Source organism: Hetaerina americana, unplaced genomic scaffold (genome assembly GCF_022747635.1).
Source record: "Hetaerina americana unplaced genomic scaffold, ioHetAmer1.1.p SCAF_6, whole genome shotgun sequence".
Taxonomy (NCBI): Eukaryota; Metazoa; Arthropoda; class Insecta; order Odonata; family Calopterygidae; genus Hetaerina; species Hetaerina americana.
The window spans coordinates 44,429,831-44,454,712 of NW_027287205.1; the positions used below are offsets into that span (position 1 = coordinate 44,429,831).

Here is a 24,882-nt window from a genome sequence, read left to right on the forward strand (position 1 = left end):
CCCATGGGTTGGGCCTAACGGTGATTCCTACATGAGCTCATCATCTTTCATCATGAGCTTTGGGGTGACGCTGGACGCTGACATTTCGTTAAAAAATAAAGTGTGCTATCCGGTCCGCCAGTCATTGACTGCCACGCGCGCATGTAAATGCTGGTGAGTGCCGTTTATTGAGTTGCAGTAATACTAGGTCACGTAACAGGCCACGAGTAGCCTTACTCCGGAATATCCTACTCGCAAGGGTCAGATCGTAAGTTCAAAGAGGGACGTGGTAGTCCAGTGGGTGGATAGCTGGGACACTAATCGGAGAGCCTGGGTTCGAATCTGGGCGACGCTTCTGGGAACTCTCAGCTTTTCCTAAGCTGTGTGATTTTTCAGGTGCTAGATCTCCTTGAGGAAACGTAGCCGGCACAGGGAAAGGAACTATCTCTACTTCTCTGGTATACAGGTATGTATAAATCTCTTAGGGTGTCGTACTAGGTAAGCCGTACCCTCATGTATTAGAAAACAAACAATCGATTTCATTTCTCTGGTTGGAGGAAGGACATTTTACCGTACAAGACTGACTCATCAAAGAAAGCATATGTGATAAGGATAAATGCCCTTATAGTTACTCTTTTATTTTTCTCAAGCATCGTTAGGGAAAAAAAACACGATTCACGCTGCCAATAGCCATCCGCAGAGGTAATATCTAGTTACTATCAGGCTTCATTTATTCGTTCCGAGATACCTTAGGTTTTCCTCCTCCTTCGATACTTCCCATCGTAGCGTAGCCGCTTCCACCAACTGCTCACTTCCTCTCAATTTTCCAACCAAAGTTCATCCTTTCTTCCCTATAATGCCGTTACTTACTTTCCTTTTTTACCTCCGTAATATCGTAACAGTTGTTAACTGTCCCGCGTTTCTATCCAAATCTTTTATTCATTCTTCATCAAATCCATATCTCAAAAACTCCCCAGCTCACTCTCCTTCCGTGTGAACTCAATATATTTTTTTTCAATTTTGGAATTGAAATATAGTTCTTGCCAACACTTCACCCCGAAAATATTTAAATGCGCAGCAATTTACTGGATGTCCTGGTATTGTGATAGCTATAAACTATTCCTAAAATCAAAAAGCGAGCCCCATTTATCGGAGGGAACGATTTCATAGATGCGTCTTGAAATTTTGAATCATTTCGTGATCATAAAGCTTCGCGACGTCGAATATGGTGTGAACAAACTTCTGCTTTTGTACTGCAGCGTAGAGGAATTCACAATGTTTCACATTCTACTGAATGCGAGTATTAGGGTTCCAAGTATTTAGCTCTAATAAGTCGATCTCTCAGCTGATTGCGTTGAAATGTTCACCTGTGTACATTACAAAAATGGCCTGGGGGTGAGAGCCTGGGGGAAGTTCGTAATTATGTAAAAAACATTGCAACCCCGTCCATCCGCCTTTGGGCGTCGTCTATGATCAGCGTAAAGCGCGATCAATGCTCGCAGAGTCAATCCTTTTTCATCAGCGTTTTTTGTGAGGAATTCTGGTGCCGTAGACGCCTTTACGGAGTCATGGGCACCCAGCGCGAGCCACGCCCACCTCACAGACAATCCGCTCCGCGCGCATCGATGACCTTTCCAACACACGCACACAAACGGGCGTACACCCCACCCATCTTCCGCCTCACTCCTCGCCTGCCCTCCTCCCCGAACCCCTTTCTTCGCTCGCCTTGCGCCACCTGCTCCGGGGCAAATAACGCGCATTCAGTGGGTGCGGGTGGGGGCGATCATTTGCACCGCGCATTAGTCGGTGTCGGAAAGAAGGAGAGTCTGCTTCGGTCATCCGGGACGTATTATCGCGGATGAATCGCCATGATTGAAATTAAGCCGGCGAGGCGAATACAAATGGTCGCAAAAGTTTCCCGTCGTGATGCGCGCCCTTCTTTTTGCGTGAGAAATGCTCGAAACGCCTCGTCGATGTCCGCCAATTTTCTGTGTAAAGGTCGACATGTAGCTCCTCCGGGGCGTTGTTGCCCGACCCAAAGCCTGCGTGCGTTGTGCGACCCATAGGCAAAGTCTTCTCGTACGGTCCGCGAAGTTATTTTCGCTGAATGTATTGCAAGGGCTCAATCACTTATGAATCCATATTAATTCACAAGTTTAGTAGATTTTATGCTTGCTTGCTATAGGTAAATCATGGGCGCAAAAAGGACTAGTATTATATGTTTGGTCAATCTGTATACAAGCATTTTAAACCAGTAACCTAAATATAAGACCATACACAATCGTCTGTTTAAATCGCAATTTTAATGAGATAACGCCGTTTTGAATGTTACGATTTTGGGGCAATAAGGATCATTAAAAAAAATTTATTTTTTCACTAAAAAGTGTGTTACTTTAGGTGAAGTGAAATGGTATTAATGGCATATTACGCCGCGCTGCCGTAAGTAGCAGTATGTTGCTGCTGCCTGCTGTCAGTTTTAGAATGATAAACCACAATCAGTAGTCGATATGGGGGTCTATTGCAGGACTTTCTGAGCTATGCGTTCTGAGGGAAATGCGCCCTTGTCAACTTTTTCACGTAATGAGCTTGTTTATCAAAATATTGTTTACGATAAATACCAAGGCACCACTTTAGCCAGATTAGTGATTTAGTGAAATGTTGTCCATGGTTGTCGCATTTCTAGCATAAACAGCATGTGCCTGAAGTCAAATGATTAAAGGGCCGTAATCCGGCTGCAATGGACGTATTTGCATAAAGAAGTTTTAGTTCTGTAATCGAAGCCCTGGCGGCACCTCCTTTGTGAGAATCGTAAAGCGCTATATTACTAAGCACAGTCACAGCTGCACGAGATGCCATGGCCGACATAAATGTTACCAGTATTAATATTCATAATTAAAAAATTACTTTACTTTCCACTTTTTCAGGAAGTTTGAAAAATAAAAAGTTATTTTTTGGTTATGGATATCCATGATTTCCACAAAGTTACGCCTAACGATATTAAGTTAAACATTCAAATCATTAAATCTGCAATATATTTCAAACTTGTATGGTAATGAAATGATCTCGATTACTTAAAATATTTTGCAGGACTAATAAATTCACATTGAAGCCAGGTATATTACTGATAAATTGTAATGGATGCATTCTCAGTGCACTTTTATGTAATATGTTGCTGGGTCGACAGTGGCGCCATTTGCTATGTTGACCAGGATTTCTAATGAATAGATTTAGGAGCACGTGTGCATCCATCGTTCCCATCCTGATTGATTTTCATTGACACGCTTCGGTAGTTAGAAGCGTTATTATGAGCGCGTTGACACCGTGGCACCTATCACGTAGGAGTGCATAAGCATCGTAATACTGATTACACAGCGTTAATGCCTTAGACGGAGCCAATTTCCTTTTTTTTCGTGAGACTGAGATCGTGACATAAAAGCGGTCGGAATTTGGGTCATATAGTGCGATCCATGATCCAGGGAAATGTTTGGAACAGACTACCCAGTAACCTCAGCGAGACTTCACGCTGCTTTGGTCTTGCGGAAGGTTTGCTTAATTTACCGATCGAGCTGTCAATCAACCGTAAATTTCCCGTAGCCCGAGGTGTTAAGGCTTCGAATTTAACCTTTGCTCTCTTTATGGCATCGCGTCATTAGGTCGACGACGATGAACAGCGTGTCCTCTATGGCTCATCGCCTTTATTTATCCTTGATTTTTTACGACAGGTCAAGGCCAAAATCCTTCATAAATGTGCAGTTTTTTTCTAATAATATATCCTATTTTGCATTGTAGATTACTGCTAGGCGTGCATATTTCTTTAGTTAGTCTTCGCTCCAGCCGTCGGTGGAAGTGAAATGTATTGGCTCGTGATCCAAAGAAACCTGATTTCAATGAAATGATGGATGAAATTATCACGGATTAAAAAAAATGCCTTTTTTCCAATAATTGGAAGCCCTTTCTGAGGCTAGAACTGCAAACTGTAGTCGAAAGCATTTCTATCAAAACAATGGAGGATATTATGAACTACAAGGAAAAGAAACCTCTTTCTCGAGTTTATTGCACTCTTCTAAATAAGTTATTGCTCTCAGAAAAGGCGAAAAGGTTATTTCATGCTAGTAGAATGACAATTATGATGTACGTAAATCATAACATAGTTTATAACCTACGTATTTGTAACATTATCGTGCTAAATAAATAATCCAACTTATTATTAGCATCCATGTACCAATTTAGTAGTTACATTCATCAGAGTGACGAAATGATAATATTTTTTTTATCTTGCACATGGAGGTATAAAATTGATTCAAAATTGTAAAAATTGAATGATTTGAGTCCTCGAGGTGCTTGCTGCCCTCCCATCAAATCACGTGTTGAAGGAGAAGGGATAATGAATTGACCTGATGAAACGAAAAAACCTCAGTAAATTAATCTGATATACTATCGCGCTGTTAGCCTGTATTATGATTGTGATAATACGTAATTCGTTGGTTAAAATTTAATAGTGACTCGTTTCCGCCTTCACTGACGGCGTCGTTAAAAAATATTTTCCCTTGTTTCCTTCTCGGCTACGCTGTGAACTTTTAAGTATATCTTTCGCTCAGTTGACGAGCTTCTGAAACGTGGCCGCTTTAGTTTCAGAGGAGTTATGAACTTAAAATTTGGGGTAAAATTTATTATTCTTATACACATTTCCCCAATAAATTCATATTTCTGTCAGATTTTCAGTTCATGTAAAACAAGGCCGAGTTTCATGATAAAATACGAGTATTAGCTATTTATTTAGTTAGTATGAAGTACGAGTAAAATACTCGTAATGCCTAGTCGTATCATTTTTTGTGTTTTTTTACGAACTTCCGCTTGGCGAAGGATCGTTTTGAGAGACTATTTTCCTTCGTTACGCGATGAATGAGCCCTGGTTTTAGGGTGTGGCCGGGTTTGTTATGATTTATTTTACGACCGTCTGCGACTTATGGTGTGATTTATGGTAAATCTACTGCGAAGAAAGATGTGCCTTTACTAAAACAATAGTTTATATTGTTTTGAAAACACTCAATTTTTAACTTTTAAAATAGTAGATGTTCTATTTGTGGCGAAATAAATATGAGAAAAAGCCCAGTTAGCTATTGTTTTTATTTAAGCGTGTGCGTGATAATTTTCAAAATGTTGATTGACTCTATGACGTGTATTTCCAAGCTGAATGTACCATTGCATGTATACGGGTTATTTTTTCCGAATTCTATTCTCTGCACTGCATCATTTGACGCAGTTATGTACTTTATTTTTATTATATTTACCTGCTCACGAATGTTTTTTGTTTTCTACCAAATCGTCGCAGTTGTCCTTTTTGGTCGGAAAGCAATTGAAAATATTCAATTCTCCTGGTTTTTTTTTCTTTCATTTGTAGGAATGGCCAGGGATCTCTTGGCATTTCTCGTCAATCCAAATGCAAAGCTGACATTTTTGTGACCTTGTAAATGCTGTATTCGCTTGGCTACCGCTTTATTCAATTTTCTTGTACGAATCGAGGTTCTTAACCTTGGGACTGACCTTACCACTAGCCATGACCTTTCCTTCCCAGACCAATTATTCGATTTTCTCCGTCTTCTGTTCACTCTCTGCACGGATGTCCCTGCAAAGTTCTTGCTAGGGAATATTTTTTCGGCCCTCGAATTATTTACTCATCATTGAAATTCCCCATGAGGTAGCGGTCGTATATTAAAGCGAGGAAATTTTGGACCGTTTCGCCCTGCCCCATATCCATCCATTGTAAAATATTTTAGTTTAGTAGTCTAATGTTTAAGGCTGACTAAGGATTGAAGTACCTCTGCATTTGCTAGCCTTTCCCAACAAGACACAACGCGACATGCGAAGCTACAATAAACTCTTCTTCAATTCTAAATACTTCCCTCCTCCCTTCACTCTATCCAATATGCTTACCCTTCTGCTATCTTTTCCTTTGTATTCCTAACGTTCTCCTCTCTATCTCTGTCTTCGGAACCTTCTCGCCAATCACATTGATCTGCGTCCATCTTTCCTGCCTTTTTTGTATCCCGTAATTATAAAACCTGACGATTCCTTGGAGCACCAGTCCCCGTTAGTGTATGATAAAGTGTTCCTCAACATTTTATAATTATTATTAGGTAATCTACCAGTTAAGGTCTGTTTTGGATGGGCACAACCACCAAATAAATATTTTTTCTCTGCTAACAAGACTCAGTCCAATATCCTATGCTACAAGTCCCTCTTCATCTCTGTATACTTCCTCCCTCCCTTCATTCCGTCCAGTATCCCTATCCTGTTCCTGCCCTTTCCTCGTTTGCCTAACAATCTCCCCTCTATTACAGTTTTCAAAACCCCACTGCCGATCAATACGTCCTCCATCCATTTTTCCTGCCTCCTTATGATTTCTCCCAACAATCCTTCCTCCTCCCACACCATACCCAGACCTCCTCCAATGCTTTCTTTTCTGTCAGTTTTACGTTTTCCATCCTCCGCATCCGCATTTTAAAAGCCTCCAATCCACCCCTGTCGTCTTGGTTTAACGACCAAGTTTCTCAGTCGTGCAAAACTAAGCTCCATATCAAAGTTTTCACTTGTATTTTCTTAACAACGTTCTTCTCAACGTTCCTGGCCTCAAATTCTCTTTTCCTTGTTAATCCTTCATCTTCTTTCGTTCGCTGAGTCCAGAGCACTTTCAAGAAAAAGGTATCTGCTCTATCTATTCCACCTGATCTAGTTTTTACCCTCCTGCTTTTAAATTTAGTCTTCCTCATTTTCGAAAATCTCTTAGCCTTTGTTTTGTTTACATTGATCTGCATCTCATATTTATCTCACTGATTTTCAAATTTGCTCAGCAATAATTGCAAGCCATGTGCGGACTGGCTAAACTAAAGCTTACTCATTCGCTAATCTAACATTTTTGATGAAATCCTCACCGAATTTCACTTCTGTATCCGCTGCCTTCCTTTGTCATTACCTCAGTGCATACGCTGAAAGTGATACAGTGTGGCCCATCATAAATGTTATATTTTATTTATGAACACTCCTTCATTGTCAGTTGCGTATTCTTTGCTCTTTTATTTCATTTCATATAGAGCCTTGAAAACACCATATATACTATTAGTCAATTCATAAATCAAATTAATGACACAAGAAGTGGATAGCTTTTCATCAGTCTTGGCAGAACATGCCTTGAAGTTTATCTATTAGATTATATACCTTATTAGGGATTTTCTATCTTATAAAATTATAAGATAGAAAAGCCCTTCATTCAGTCCTAAACAAGTGTTAGTCGTTGTGGTTTTCCAGTAAGACAGAAGTGGCTGCCATGAAATTTTTATGGTTGTTTTGCGGTGAAACTACACAGAAAAGTCTGATCCGAGTATACTAGCCTATCGAATTGGGGTTTCCTCTTTTGGTTTTTTTGTATCCGTCTCAAAGAAATGCCCCTTAATGTCGGCATAAGTAAAAGAAATATGAAGTATTGTTCTCTATATTATCCACTATGATTTGCTACGTGCAAGAATCTATCGTCCGATTTTGTAATAAAAAATATTGTTTAGTTTTTAAAAAGAATAATTGTGTATGAGGTTGAAGAATAAATTCGAAGTAAAATTAATATTAGAGGGAATGGAAAGTTTGTTAAAAATTTAAGGGAGAGAGATTTCAAGTGCGAGATGTGGAAATAAATTATTATGGATTTCACAAAGTGTAAAGTGAGGCGCGTAGTACACATACTAACTAGAAAACCATTACTGTCTTTGTGGGTTGTTGAAACACCTCCTAGGTAGCGTAAACGACCTGTTAGTGTGCACCATTGCCTTCAGTTCGTCATCGTTTTCACTTCGCTCTGTTTAGCCCGATATGCTCAGTTATTTCCCCTTTCCTCCTCGTCGCCTGCCTAATATTCTCCCTCTACTTTAGTGGTAAAAATATCCCCCAGTATCCCCTGCGTCCAATCTCTAGGTTCATTTAATTTCGTTTACCTGTTTCCATAATATACCGTCAGTCCCTTAGGTAATTTACGGTAGTATGCCTATTAAAAGGTGGGTTTTGGACGGTCCCCAGCGACTATTATGTTTAACATATCGCGAGAATTTCCTCTGGTTTTGCCCAACCTATTTTCGTTCTTCATTCCTTCCTAACATCAGAATTGGTAACGAATATATGATGGCCACCTAACTTCGAACCACTACCTATTATAGGCGATTCACAGTTGCTGGGGGTCACAGAGAATATTATCCCTCGAGGGCTTAATGAGTTACCATCATTCACAACTTTTAAAAGAAATTATTATGAAATATTGTTTAAGGGTACAAATAATTTTTTAATATCTATAACGTTTTCTTTATATTGTCCCAAAGCACTGATGATATTGCTTTTATTGCATAAATTTATGTATAAGTGTATATTTGTATTTCCGTAATTTTTTCATTTTTCTGTATATGTTGTTCATATTTTTTGTACTAATTAGTATTTTTTGTGTTTTTGTTGCTCTGTTTTTTCTGAGCTCCAAACACTAATGCTTCTGTGCTCGGAGTAGGCGAGACGTCCAAGAGCAATTTATTATTGTCCTTTTTTAACACTGCCTATGCTGTCTAAAAAGCCTACTCTCTTCATTCCTCCACCGCGCATACCCAACCTTCTCCCTTCTCTCACAGCCTTCAACATGCCACTACGTCTCAATATGTCATCCAACAACTCTGTCTTTCCCGAATCCCTCCCCGCAACCTCATCTTTTCGCCCACCGTATTTAAAGATTCATCGTTAGTCTTTTTCTACGCCAAATTAATTTTCTCCATTCTGCGCCACACCTACATCTCAAAAGACACAAATCTACGCTCAATATGCGTCTCAAAAATTTCCTCCTCACCATCCTCAACATCTGTGGAGCTTGCGGCCGTTCGTACCGAAGGCCGGATCCGAGTAATCATCAGAGCTTAGTGCCTCGCCAAGTACTTCCGTCAGTCGAGTAACTACTTTCCGCCCCATCTTCGTCCACAGACACGAGCTCTTCCTCGTAGGTTTTAAATTCTCTCGACTGCGTCGGGAAAATCATGGCCGGATCCCAACTACTGTTCTCTCCAGTCTTGGGAACCAACGAAGCAGGCGGGTGGGATGCTGTAAGGCGAAAATGAGATGAGAAAATTGGATGAGATTTGCGAGGGTTCCAAATTACGGTCGTACGCCGAAAAATACGGCGTGGAAGTGTAATGAACGGTGACATATCACAGTAGTATCAAGATACTGAGTTTTCCCAACAGCAAGACAGCGGTGAGAATTCGGAACAGGCTTTTTTATTTGATTGTTCTTTATTAATAGGAATATTTCATGCTAATTATAGAAGATAATCAATGCCAATATTGAATTAAATGTAACATTTTAATTACATTGTAAATATTTTGTTTCAGAAATACTATGCAGTATTAGATGTTTTAACATAAAGGAGAGCTAGTATGAGTAGAAAAATATTTAAAAAGTACTAAATATCATATTATAAGGCTTTCCTTATGTTACACACACCCATAATATTTCAAGTTAGATGTTTAAGATGGTGCATCACCATGAACAATGTACAGTTAACTATTTGATGATTACTGTGACGTTCCATTAGATACAAAAATTTCAAAGTGTAAAAATTATTCGCCTTGACCGGGATTCGAACTCGGATCCCTCGATGTCCGGGGTTTTCTCGATCCGGGTTCGAATCGCGGTCAAGGCGAATGATTTTTACATTCTGAAATTGGTGCATTGAAATGCATATTAGCGGATGACTCCGTTAAAAATTACTGTTGAGGCATTTCCCGCAGTTTCTTGGAAGTTCCATTAGATAGCTGGCGTTTTCGACGAATCTCTCTCAAAAGACGTTTTATGAACGTTTAATATTTATTAATTTCAGCGGAACATTTTTATAATTTTTCTTTCTATTTTTTCGCTCGTGTTCTCTTCAAACAAATCGAATTAAATTTATATGCATTTACTAAGTTGTGCGACAGGTTGTCAAGTTGTTTTTCATTGTTTATATAACCTGCAGATTGTAGGGTTTTAGTGACCCGTGACAACTATTAGCTTTGTCTTGAACAATTTCAGCTCTCACTCGAGTTTTCTTTTGCCTTTAGTTATTTTGTAATTGTGATTATGTTGCCTGAGAAGAGGTAAATTTGGGTTGTAGTCTAATGAGTCGAGGGCTTGGTTGTTGACTGTAGGTGCCGAGTTCTTATCCGGATACCCTCTTTCACTCAAGCTGTGTGATTTTTTAGGTCGCATATCTTCCTGGAATATCGGAGGCGCCACCCTTCCTAACCCTACTGTGTAAATATCTCACGCCCATTGATTACATTCTTAGAAAATACTTTAGTGTAAGTGTGTTAGTCACTAGTATTCACAGTGAAATCACAATCACGCCGGAATTATTTACCTCTCGAATTAATCGTGTATGAAAAGAAATATAAACTACGAGAAGCAGAGAATATGGTAGTTTAGAGAGCTGTTGCACATAAGTGCTAGGATTGATGACCCGTGTTTACGACTGATGAGTAAAAATATTTTTCCACGCAGTGTTTTTTGTTAATTTCAACCTTACTACTTTTCGATCAGTTATGTTAGGAACCCTGAATGAAGGAGCCTGCACTCATAATCACGGCCTCAAAACTCAGTTCGGTGACCGATTATTCGCGTCTCTTTGCTCATGGGAATGGCGGGTCTCCCAAGGATGCTTGCCGAATGATAGTACGGCCATAGATTTGGCCTCACTTCACTTAATCGCCACTGGAGGTTATTCCATTTACTTAGGAGTGTGTCCCGTTCTGACAAGGTAAGATCCTTCTATTAACCGTCGAGTCTCTCGCGTCAAAAATTGCTCTCCCCTCCCTCCACGGCGTTTATCTGTTCCGGAATGCGTTGTCACATCTCGCGGCGGATCATCGCTGTAAAAAGCTATTCTTAATTCGATCGAAATACCGTTGATGACATCCGAGGGATAGATGGCCAAGCAAGTGGGAGTTGGAGGATGATTCGTTCTGACGAACGAGCCATCGAATGGAAGAGCGATCGAACGACTCGAATTTAGAACCCCGCGTCAATGGAAAATCATTGAGCTGGGGTATATAAACTGGGACCCGCGGGCCAGGCCGATAAGCCCTTCAATCTGGCTCGAGAAGAACCTTAGAGGAAGCTTACGGGTGGGAAACTTACGTTCAGCACCGCTTGGTGAGATTTTTCTCCATGGTTTCAACGAAGACATTTTGCATTCCACATTTTTTTATATTCAAGACCCGGGTTTCGTGGAATATTAAAATAATATTTTCGTGGCATATAAACTTTCGCCGAGTAATATCAAAAAGTTTCGCCTCGGGAGAAAAGGTTTCCTCCTTCATATCCACTATAGATGGAATCTTAATGCCAGAAGTTCACGCGGTATGTAAATATTTCATATTCAAGGAGTTAAGACAGCAGAGAAGGAGGGTATGAAAAATTTAATAATATTTGGCGTATGATGAAAATTTTTCTGCAGTGAATTTTATCCGTATATATAATGTGTGAAAGTGTGGGTTAAACAATTACTCTTCTGTGTTTTTTATAGGGATTATACGCTGATGAAATCCCGAATTTCTCTATTTTAGTCAACCCCATTCCGCGGAAACGCGCACAAAAATATTGGTATTGGTTAATTCACAAAGAGTGAGTATTGTTATAAATTGATGGCGAGGTCTTGTTCTGGTGGACCGACACTTACTGAGAACATTGACGCGGCCACCCGCAGCGTGCGAAGTTTTGGCATATACGCGAGGCACCCTCTGACCTCTGAATGCATTTACCCCACTTCTTCCTTATTTCTAAATAGCCCACCCGCGCGACGCCGTCATCCGATGTCAATAAACAGGCGGCGCCGGCGACATGCCCTCCCACCCACGTCGCTCCTACCCTGTCTCCCTCCCGAAGACCTTCAAGCCTTTCCCTCCACGCCCTACGCCCTCCTTGGGAGACTTGTTTGGGTCTGCTGCACAACAGTAGATTTGGTTACGGAGTCGCAACTCGTTAACTTCGTCGTCTTCGGCTCAGCCGCAAGGGATGCCGGGACGGTGACGAAATTTTGGCAGTCGTGAGGGCGTGTGTGAGCGTATAGACTCAAATACCAAGAGGTTTAGAAGACTGATAAAAAAAATTCCCTACGTCCGTTTTGTGAACTTTGTTCTCCTTATTACGTGTCCTCTGTACATCATATTGCGCCAATCAAACTTCTTCCATAAACTAGGATTGACTTGCAGAGGTATGCACGGTCGGTGTGGTACCTATTAAACAGTTACAACCACGTGGAGCGACAGGACGAATTCATACTTTATGCGCTGAGGTGGGTCAATATAGATCTTGTCCGGGTCGAGAGGAATCGCATTGCTCTCCCGGGAATCTGGTTACCGCAGGAAGAGAGTTTTAAGACGAAGAGAAAAGGTTTACTTGCCACGCTTGAAACTAAACGAAACGACATAGAGTACGCACAGAATTAATGTCACTTGTGTACAGATTGAGTGAGTGCATGGTTCCCTCTCCTTCGGATATTAAAATTGGACGTTAAGTCCTTTCATGATTTGCAGAAGATGGCATACATTTTTTTAAAACCCGTGTGTATACTCATATAGAAATAAAAGTACAAGGTAAAAGCTCTCGTAGGATATTATGGTTCATCTCAGTTATAAAATGCGGTTGTAATGTAAAATAATGCATTTCTTCGTCTCTGAATCATCGATTTTTAGAGAGGAAAGAGGTGAAGAGGCTTACGACAACTGATTTTATGAATTGAAGTTTACTTTTATCAAACAGAGTTCAGGAAATATTCTCCGACGGTCCTCGTCGTTCAAACTCGCTTGGTGAAAACCTCACGTGTATGATGTCCGAAAGATGGTTTACTCGTAAGTGGTTGTGGTGTTTATTCAAGATGATGACCCGGAAAATTTTCACCCTGTTTTGGGGGATCAAAGAAAATCAAGCTCGAACCGTTTTTAGCGAGGGCCATTTTATCGCGTGAGGATTACCCTGGGCACAATTAAGGCGGTAAGTGATTACTTTCCGCCCTGAAGGAGTCGAATCGAATGTTCGAGAACACCAAAATGATAGATAAGTTACATTTTGTGGAAAACTCCTTTCCTTGCACGTAAACGATCTTTAAGCCTCAAAAGGAATCTCTCTTACCTTTTTCAAACCGGCAAATTATCCTACCAACCGTTCTGTAATTTCGATCAAAGATCAAAGGATTAATTCCGTGATCTTGACTCATGATTAAGTTCACGGAGGCTTATGGCAATAATTGTGTTTTGGTCATGGGTGTGATTGTGATAATGTAACTTTGGTTTTTATTGTGGTAAACGATTAAATATAAGTGTTACTAATAAAATAAAGTGCAGTATTAAAAAAACCAACTCTGTACGAGGCAAGTTCCTCTCGAATCATTTCAGACTTGAGGAAGAACGTGATTTCATTCCCATAAACTCGGACACTGAACGGTCGAAAATACAGCATCGGCTAAATCAGGAAGCGGAACCTACGGCTTAAGTAACCACTAGAATTCAGGAGTAGACCTTTGGACGTTTTAGAGAAGCTCCCATTTTAAGCTTGACCTCTTTTCTTTTTCTCTCTCCTCGTATAAATTCTATTTTGGAAATCGTTCGCTATGCCCCGTGCCTTGGACTACCATGAAGTAGTTCTTCTCCAAGGAATTCTTTGGCGATTTCCTCAGAAACCTTGGTATTTCTTAATTTTTTTACATTTTAATTCGGTAGATATTCAGATACTTAAATAACCCATGAATAAGGAAAAAAATAGTTAATAGGTAAATTTGTGAATTTTTTTTCTTGAAAATGAAAAGAAGTTTCATGCTTGAAGAAAAAATCCGCTTGACTTGGATCATCTTGTAAAAGGTTGAAGCTTTCTTCTCCTTTTTCCCTTTCATTCGAAATATTTTTGGTTCAGTTAACTCTACTTTTAATTAAGAAGCCTCATAAAGTTTTAATTTTGGTCTCCCCTCTCTGACCCTCATTCTTAGGCGAAAACGAGTCATCGGTGAATATTAATTTTGTTCTTATTAGAATTTATGGCTATCAAAGAGATGGTATTTTCTCTTTCGTTTAATTAGATGCAAGTAAATATCTCTCAATCAGAAATTAAAATTCCGTAATACCTATGAAGCAGTAACAGCTGCTATTAAATATTTAAACCGTAAGGTCCATTTGGATCGTGATTCTTTCTACCATGTTTTGAAATAGTACAATTTTGTTTTTATTTCGTGCTCACGTAGCAGCGTAGGACTGTCAACTCTTGATTAAATGGAAAAAGTGTGGCTTTGAGTGCTAACGAGTTAGATGTGCGCCCACTAAAATGGTTTAATGGGACGTTATGGATGCCTTTTATCATTGTGACTAAAATACCAATGCGCATCTACCCTCCTTCACTTTCGAGTGATTAAGTGTTCATGTGATAAACTCTACTTTCAACAATCTTTTCTAACCTGTGAGGATGAAGGTGGGTAATTTTAGAATCGTTTGTCATCTCATTTTATCGCCTATAAGAAATACTTAAGATGGGTGATACTGAATTCGATAGTGACGTACCTGTATCTAAATGTGGAATAATCGTGGGAGATTCAAAGAGATCTAATCATGAACTTCGATTCATATCTCTAAGTGAGGACGGAGTTGCTTCGCAGTTGGCTGACTGCCATGATTTCAGCAGCCGATACCACTTGAGGGACCTCAATTAGCATCCTTGAATTGATGTCCCACTAAAACAGCCTATCATATTCTCTTCCTTCACGTCAAAGCTTTCTTCGAATTTTGGGTTGTTGATTTTTTTGCAATTACGGAGGACACTAATTTCGATTGACGGTCTGGGGAAATAAGTGTTTCGCGCGCCGAATTTTCCCTCACCTCAAGATTGATAATGACGTCGCTAATTGCCCCGGATGCTCTCTTAGTCGTAAAATTTCGACTCCTGATTGCATTTCCTTCTTGTTAAAGGGATCGTTGCTGAACCCCATCAAAGCATTTCTTCGACCATTTTGGACCCCTTCTTCTCAGCCTCGTTAAATCAATTTATGTGGGCGTCATATTGAAGCTTCTCCCCATCGTGTGGTGCAGCTTACGATTCAGTGGGGAGAATCTTAAGCTTAAAGGAAAAGCTTCGGAATGCAGATAATGAAAATCTTAAAGTTGTCCGATTTGCAGCCGGAGTTATTAAAAATTTAAAGATTGGAGGGGTGTTCATTTCCTGCCGTAGGTAGGGAGAGGAAAAATAATCAGCATATTTGTGGAATGAAGAATTAGAGCCTAAATTTCGCAATCCCCATGCAGCCGTTTGTATTCGAGCGTTTGGAACCACTAGCGTAATGCGTGTAATGGTTCGTGGGATCCAAGAATTCTCTATTCTCCTCCTCGGGGAATGTTTTTGGCTTTAATAGAAATCAAAATTAATATTACTCATATTTCCGGCAGAACACGTATTTATCCCCTTAGCATAAAATTATCTGTTACATGGTGCGTTGCGCTTTCTAAATCAGCGCGGATGATTTCAAATATAACATGGTTAAGAGTTTATTCCTAGAAATAGGGTTTACAAAATTATTTTTGTTCGGGCTACTCGTTATCCGCTACTCGTGTCTCGTAGTAACATTTGACCACGCCCCCCTCTGCTGCCCGCCGCAAAACTTAGCGTTCATCATGACCACTCCTTCCCCTCGGCCGCGCTTAATGTGTTTTGGACAGCCCCAAAAGCAAGGTATACATTATACGGAGATTGTAGAATGTAATCAACCCCTGGGTTAACGCAGTCAGTTGCATCGCGCAACGAGCAGACGTTCTGCGGGCGGTGTGACCTTTAGGATGCGCCAATGGCGGGGCGTGGGGTTTTCTTTTAAATATATCCAATAAAGACGGCGACCGACAGCTGAGGTATTGTGCACCAGTGGAGACTAGGTGGGTAATTTGGTATAGGTAGGATTTTCGTAGAGACGAAGGGTGGAGAGAAACCGCCGCATCGGCCTGTTCTTGACAAAAGACGCCGAGGGGTCACAAAAAGTAACATCCCATCCGTCGGACGGCGTACTCCTCTTGAAATACTCTCTAATTGATGCCCAAGAAAGGGCTAGTCAGTCCTAGCTGGGATTAGAACCAGAGTCCTCAAGGTGAAAAGCCAGTACGCTAGCCACCGCGCCAACCAATCGCCCGCTCGCATCCGCTCTGAAATTGTGAAATGTGAACCTTTTTGCTTTCATCCTAAGAAGTGCCAAACTCGAATTGCCAAATTCAAATAAGGATAATCTAACTGAAAAAAATTAATCGCAAAAATTAGATTGAAACCGTGTGATTCATTTTTTTCAGTGTTTTAATTCGATTTAACTTTTAATCCTCCTAGAGAACAGGGTTGAAAGTAATATACCATTAATTTCAACTTTTTCTTTACGATATAACTACAGAGAAGAATGGTGACCGAAAAATCGATCGTTTGCATTTTTTACGCAGTACTTCTCGATCGTCTGGCCTGATCCTTAAGGGGTTATAACACTTCGCGTTCATCCCGGAAGAGTTTGTCTCGTGAGTGTTTCTCCCCTGGATATCGCCCTCACAACGCAATTTCAACGTTGTTCCCCTTTTTTGAAGTCCCGTCCCTCCCCTTAACTCGTTGAGATCTCTTGATACTCTCCCTCTGACGCCAATCTCTCCTCCCGACCACCAACCCAAACGACTGAAGAGGCGAGTACATTGAGTTCCCTCCTTTGTGTTTAGTTAAATTGATATGGCCACGCTGGGACGCTCTGGAGAGTTCTCACTTCAAGAGCAAATGTCATATGAAAAACAAACATTGGCGCTGAGTCCGATGTTCCGTATTTGTCGTGATTCTCCGACGGACGATTTACCTTTCGCGTGCTAGGCTTTCTGTTTTTCGAGTTTTCAGTTGGGTGTCAAATCCATTCCCCTTTCTAGTCTCGCGATTTGAAAACTACTTCCCAATGTACCATTCTCTCACCCGCCAAATTGTACCGTTACCAGTCGGCCTGGCAAAATTCAGGTAACCATCAATGAGGGGAACCTGTGATTTTATCATGGGTTTTAGAACGTGTTTAGGTAAGAAAAATGTTTATAGTAGTTTTCATTGAGTGTATAGATGTATATTGTTCTCTACTAGTTTGGTCATGCAAGTGGACAGGGAAGAGGGGGAGAAGGAGTCCTCATCGTGTTGTGCGACAGTCAATTAATTACCTAAACTTTTCCCATTTTGGTCTTCTGATGTAATACGAGATTAGAAATATTCTCTCAGTGCTAACATTAGATTCGTGTAATTTGCATTTTTCAATTTGGTTGTTGTGAGCTGCACGTGTAATCTCAGTCTCTCTAGTGGCTTCCATCTCGCGTTTTGCTCCCGTCAAGCGCTGCCAATAATCTAGTCATTGCTGCTAACACATATTGGGTGGAGAATGGGGTGCTTGAAAAGTTGACTTTAAATCATCAACGATTTGGCTCCACTGCGAGGAAAGAGCTGCTGTATCTCTTCCCCGTGAACAGCGAAAAAGTATGCATTTTAGATTTAAGAAATATTATCACTCATCACGATTTGATTAACCCTCTGCCTCCTCCTACCTCACCCCCTGCCACACACCCTAGCAGTGGCTCACAGGGTACTGGAAGAATACTATCCAGTGGGAGAGCATTTCGTGTTTAATTCGTGAACCAGCTACCTGATAGTTTCTGAATTTCAGATGCCTTTTTAGAACATTCTGCTTTGCGGAATTTAGTGGCGTGGACTTGGTTCGTCGAGGAATACGTAGATAACGTTAGTCGTTTCTTAGATATTTTGTTGTTTTTAAAATAAGTAGCGATGATGAGGGGCTGAAACACCGTAACCTTAAGGGGTTTTTCTGAAATACCTATATACTGCTTATGAAGTACGATAGTAAGGATTTAAGTATGATATTATATGCGGCATTTTTCAATACTATACAAATACTTCCGTTTTTCATTTGTTCTTTGTTTATTGCATTACCTGCACTTACGATTATTCTGTATCATACAGCTTCTGAGCGGGCGTATTCCAACTTGGGAGTCAAATGTAGAAATGATACATCCTCATTCGCAAAATAAATGTTCGCAGTGAGTTTTAAGCCCTGTTCTGTTAAATGTGAAACCTGTAACTAAACAAAATGAGATTAGTGTGGGATAGCATCTTAATCGTGGCCCTCCGTGTAGAATTTGTGTTGTTACGCATCCTTACGAAGTAAATATGAATTATTTTTTCAACAATAGCAACGCATTCAAATGTAAATAAAGGCTGCACGGAAGAGAAATAAAGGCAAGCAATGCTGCGTTGAAAACAATTTTATTCTTTTGTTACGATGTGCAACCATCGCATTGCCGTTGAAAATATGGTATTTGGCTTGACTCGTCTAAATTGTTACCTTTTCATCGGCGTCTAGTCGGGATTACCGTTGTGATTTCGATAACATGCCTCAAAATCTGTGTGTTTGGATACCTTGGCCCCTTCTCGACGACAATCGTATGTACCTTTATTATTTTCGGGGGTGATTCATTTTAATGCCTATCACTTTGTTAAATGAGTACTATTTTTCACAAATTTTGTGTGTATGTAACATATTGGTTATGGAATGGTTTCTTAGTTAAATTATCTCTGCGTCTTAAATAGTGAAATTAAAACTCTGTCGCTGCTTAATATATGACGTTTAGAGGGAGGTGAAGAATGCGAAGAGGTTGCCTCTCAAAAAAATTCGGCTCCGAAATTTATTGATCCAACTGTAGTTCTATAATCATCCGCACCTCCAGCGAACTTCGGGAGTTTAATTTTTTTATTGATACTTAATTCTTTTATTGGTGGAGGAAACTGATTCTCAAAATTACATTAAATCTCAGTTTCCTTGAAGTTGAATGAAGCAAAGCCTGCTAGTGGTAACGAATCTGTTCCAATTGGTATCAAGACTATGTTACTGGATGCAATGCAGGATTTTTTATTTTTAACACTTGCGACGGTTTCTAAGGTGGCCTGTAAAATTACGTATAAATCTAATGAAATGGAGCATCAGGAGCAGGTGCTGCGACTTATACTCCCAGTACACATTCCTCGCATCAGCATAAAATCTATACAAGTGAAAAGTGACGCCTCTGTTTGAAGGCGTGGAATGGAGAATTTTTATTTCCCCTTCGCTTATCTCTCGTCCGCGTGCGAGAGTTTGAAAAGGTAGTGTGGGGAAAGGGAGGCTTCTGGGGATAATGCCCGCGGTACATCCCAGTCCCCCACGTTTCTTTTTAATGGTGGAGGGGAGTCTAAAATGAAAAAAAGGACGTGCCTCTCGACAACCCTTTGGTGCACCCCACAGCAGACGTGAGACTACGCCAGGATCGGGTTTCATTATTATTGGAGGGGGTTAGGGGTAGCAGACACACGCAGTCTGGGGGGGGGGAAGAGGAAAGAGGGGGCTGGACGTCTGTGCATCAAGTGAGGGTTGATGCGACGGTTAAAGTGATTCATAGGTAGATAGGAAAGTCGTCGTTAATGTTTAAGGGACGAATAGGCTAAGAAAGACTATCAATTGGATGCTCGGGTAATAAACGAGCTTGGAAGAAGCTCTCTGCGCTGATGTGGTCGTGCTGAGAGAACAGATGAGTCACATAACCAAATGTATACACTGGAGAGTAGGAGAGAAAATGGTTTGAGAAAGGATGGCCTAGACGATGAAAGTCCTGAGACAATTTGGCCGAAGGTGCCTTCAAGATGAGGAAAGAGTTTTAGTAGCTATAGATTATTCATGAAGAAAAACAGAGATGCACGAATATGACTGATATGAGATACAAGCAAATCGAAAGTGTGCCCGAATGCTACGCTATGGAATAAACCAGTAAAAGAAAATCCATTTCCTAAGCCATAACTCACAATTGGTATTTTTTCTCGGCTGCCCCAACCCCGTAAGGTAACGGTGAAAATGGGATGTATGAGGCGATACGCAGAAAACCGATGCACGTACGATACACGTGACCTTAAATGCCTACTCTTGAGGACTTTTCATACAGTTCATTCAGACCATTGCATGTCCTCATGGGCTAATTGAATGCCTGTACATACTTCTTTTTGTAACTTTATCTCGCTCGCAACCACGACATTTTACTACCCATCGATTTACACTAGACCTATCAACAGCATCGTCACCATAAGCAGCCTTTAAACGACGATGAATCTCAGTAGGAGTTACTTTTTCAGCAGTTAAAAATTCGAAGCAGTTGTTGGGTTAATAGAAACTCAATAGTTTCATAAAGGGAATGTGGATCGCGGCGAATGGAAAATGCTTCGCGACAGGAACTGTGCGCTTTGCGAAGCGGTGGTTTTTCGTCCCGGACTCTAAAACGTGTAAAGGTTTCGTGTTGCCTCTGCGGCGGAATTGATTGTGGACCTCCCTCAAAATAATCCCTTACTCTCTGCGTATTTCGGTAAACAAAAAGAATGGATGTCGAGGACTTTTGTTCAAGTCTCTTTTGCGGTGAGTTGAGATGGGAACGGGGATGTTGCGGGGATGGGGTCGCGGGAGTACACAGCGGGAGTTCATCCTTAAAGCTCGCTCCGGGAGCCCAGCGAAGCCGTCGCGAGGATGAGGGATTGAGTAAAAAAATATATAAATATGAGGCTTCCCTACATCCCCTTTCCTTCCGCGCAGGATTCCGATGGCCTCGTTTTGGCCGTTGATGAGCAACCACTCCTCTCTTGGCGAATTTTCACTAGGAAGAGAGGAACGGGGATTTTGGGCGGTAATTAGGATTTTGGAAACTGTCCGGAGTTGCAAAATTATTTAGTGTAATGATACCATCAGTTTTCATATTGGTTGGTCGTTTTAGAACTTGTGAGTACGTAAAAAAACGATGGCTTGGGGTAATGGTTTTTCGGGCCCATGAGAAACCGAACTTGGATATGAAATTTACGAAATAATAATAATCACGAGCATACATTGCTGCTGGTTGCGCCTTATTAAGGCATATTAGTAGTAAAGAGCTCGCTTTCCATTATGTTGTAAGAGACGAAGATTGGCGTGAAATGTTTTTTTCGGTGAAATAGGTTTAAAAGAAGTATTTTATGGGATGGTGTTCGGTAGTTAGGCAGGTCTGCGAAGCGGGAGATGACCGCTTGAGTAAAGCAAGCAAGTTAACGGAGGGACAAGCAGGAATTAGATAGAGCTTGCTGTGAATCAGTATTGAATTATTTGTGATTTAGATGGATCGAACTTAGACGCATTATATTTCTAGGGACCTTATTTTGTACTTAAAACCTTAGCGTTAGCAGGTACAAGTTACCTGCTCGAAGGTTAGCTTGAGGATGGAAGGAGATTGAACTAAGGTTCTGTAGTATTTCAATGAATCGACTGGGATGTGCGGCGACCCTCATTATGAAAGACATAGAGATAATTCGAGTGAAGAGTTGGGTATATCGTTAAATGTAGATACCGTACTTAATTTCGTTCGACAGCGATATCAAAGTCCGTAAGAAGAACGTAACTCGGGATACCGTGAAAATTTCACGAAATCTTCAGATTTATATCATGCAGTATTGCAATGTAGTTCATTTGGATCGAAATGTCGATGTATCTAACCCTTAGCTATTCAGTTTACATCGCACAGTAGAGCCTACCTCATCCTATTCCCTGCTGTGCGTCGGAATCACCCGTTCTGGACTAGTCTCGTTTCATTTCGCTATACGGCCGCTCTAAATGTCTGAACCACACAATTCCATTGTCACTCAGTTTCGGTTTTTCAAAAGCTTTTATATTAAGAAGTTTGTGATAATATTCTGATCGGTAAGTAGAGTCTTAGCAACTTCCAGCTGCCTTCATCGAATCCCGTGAGAATGGCTCACGGAGCTAAATTTGAAACTTTTAACGTTATAATGAAAGTGACTACTTTACATGCACATGTTGAAATTTTCGTAGGCTAGATAAACTTGTTCTGGTATCAATTGACATTGTGTATTGATCACATTTTCACATAAACTCTTAAGTCGCAAAAGATCTGTGTTGTTTAATCCGATTTATTGTAAATAATTTGAACGGGCATTGTGATTACGCTACTTCAAATAGTACATGAAATGGCGCATCAATAGGTTAGGCCACAGAAATTGTTAGTCCAACTCCGCCAAGTATACGAACAATAACCACAACTCTACCAATGGTATTCTGTGCCAATAATTAAATGTAAATTAGCACTTATAACATTTTTTATCTGCCGTATCAACTCATATTCATGAAGAGGAGATGACCAATGACCGAAGTCTTACGTAAAAATTAAATGTGAATATAGTATTAGTAAAGAAATTTTATTTGGAGTTGCTGAATGGCTTCTAAACCAAATTTTTGAGGACAGGAAGAGGATGAGCGTCTTTTCAGATTCAGGGGTGGAAGAAGATGGAGAAAATTATATGGGCAGGGAGACAGATGGGTAATAGGCATAGTAAAGGGAAGAAGAAGCTATTAGTAGAATACGAATAAGACATGATAAAAGGAAGGAGAAGAAATAGGGAAGTATTGGAACTTAAAATGGATTGATAGAATGGATATTTTTGGGTGTGCACCGCCGTAAACCCCATGAGAATATGAGGTGGCTAGAGTGATGGTAGACGTTATTTAAAGATGAAGGGTGTCATATAGCGATGCAAACCGTATCTATGCCATGGGATTTTTCAAAAGCATTAATTTATTTACGGTGACGTGCATTATTTTTCATGTCCGTCAAAAATACGACTTAAATTGTTAGACAGCTGTAACTGTGTTAGAAAAGAACCCCTTTCATTTCTCCGTCCGTACTCACGGTATGAGTGTGCAACTCATATCGCTCGCCCCTTAGTTGAGGTTATTCTAGGGCTCTATGGAATTGAATTTCTATCCCGCGCGGCTCAATCGTTTCTCGTCATTGCTTGACGGTGGATGGAGTCACCCTTTAAGAGTCACTTCCCCTCACCTTTTCGTGAATCAATTCCACCCCGAAGTTTCAGCCGTCTCTCCCTTCTCTCGCCTCATAGGCATGCATAACAGGTGGGAACTCCGACTGATTTCATCTTCGTCACATTCCCCGGCCAGCTCCTGGCATCCCCCCTCGGCCTCCGCTCAGAAGGAAGGAAGCGGAAAGCGGGGGTGGGAGAAGGGGCAGTGTCTCGTCTAGGGACTCATCCGTTCACGTGACGGAGCGCTTGACTTGAATCTCTCGTTATGACGAGGGAATTTCGTCCCTAGGATGACGTCGTTCGTGTGCGTTTATTCGTGATCCGAGAAAATTATAGTCTTCGAAAGAAATACATATTCTTTGCTGTCGATAAGATTCCTACCTACGTTTTTCTTCGTTCGTGACCCGAATGATAACGAGCCTTCGTTTGAGACTCAACGAAAGAATGTTGGGAAATCTCTTTGACCACCTTTCATGCACGGACTGGTTTCGGTGTCTTATGCATTTGAATGGCTATTTTTTATAATCCTCGCCGAAGTTTAGGAGATCTGTACTCCTCTCCATGACGATCTAGTGAATTTTATTTTCAATGTAGTGAATCTTTCAAAGACTCCGCAAATGTCTTCATAGGCGAAATTCGTAATGAAGGTATCGACGTTATTTTAAGGGATCGAAACCACAATACTTAGACGCGACGAAACGAAAGATTCGAAGGCTCAGGATCACCGAGCTGGAAATGAATTTCATCCTTTTCTTTCCTAAGGGCAACTTCTATATTATCTGCACAAATTTCGGCTGTAACGAAATTTAGGGCGAATCTCAAATAGATTCCTTTCTTTGACGTGACTCCATCGCCTCATGCGTACTATGAAGAGAAGGAACGAGGTAACGACTTCCGTCATCGTTACGAGAAGAAAAACAAACGACTGCTCTGACGCGTCACTACCGGCTTACTAGAAAGCTCATGCATTGATAACAATGCGAAGTACGAGTCGTAAATGTTTATTTTAGTAAAGATTTAAATTAGTCATTCATCTGAGGTGGATAGAGAAGATGATATAATTTAATCTTTTCTGCATACACAAGCCAACTCTAGACGCAAATGAAGGTGGTTTAATGGCACCATTTCCAATGCTCAATCATAAAAAGATATTCTTTGAGTCCGTAGTTGAAGTCTAAGGCGAGGAACCATTATAATTTGGCAAATGATGCGAGCAAAGGAAAACGTATGTTGTGAATTTTACGCGGACAACAACTATTTTCAAGACTCGCACTCCTCAAATAACGAAGCGACCGATTCATGTCATTTTAACGACGATATTCCTGCTTTACGTTATAACGGAAGATGCAGGACCCGGGTCCATGGTGTTGAAAGGAGGGGGAAAAAAGGAATGATGCACACACACACTCCCGGGAAGGGGGCGTGTTAGCTGGGAGGTTCCCTCCCTCCTTTCCTTCCTCCCTCCACCCTCACCCTCCCGCCACTCTCGAGGAGTAGGGAGTAGTGGAGGAGTAGGAGGAGAAAATGGGAGGGAGGGTGGAGGAGGGGCATGGGGGGTTGGGTTTCGTGGGGACACCCCCCCATCCCTCCTCTCGTTCGCTGGATCGATAAATCCGGCGGCGCCTCTAACCTCCCCCCTACCCCGTTGGAGCCCCCTTGTCCGTCCTCTCCCCTCCTCCCTGCGAACATCTCCTGCTTACTACATTCCCCTCCTCCGCCACTCAAAGATACCCCCTCCCGTCTCCCTCCCAACGGCCCCTTCTTCCGTCTGATGCTGCCGCCGCCTTCCCTCCCACTACCCTTCGCTCCCTCCGCGGTCCGCGGTCTAACGCGCGCAACCCTTCGCTCGTCCTCCCCCTTGAAGGGCCAGTTCGCTCTCCATCTCCGGGGGATTCGCTTCACTCTCAGGGTCGAGCCGCCTCGGGCGGCGATGATGGG

General features: G+C 41.3%; 1 protein-coding gene across 1 annotated transcript in view; it reads left to right on the plus strand.

The window, feature by feature from the left end:
• The window catches only part of LOC139695326 (centrosomal protein of 170 kDa-like), a 277,342-nt gene that overhangs the window by 222,052 nt on the left and 30,408 nt on the right, over nt 1–24,882 (plus strand). The window lies entirely within an intron of this gene.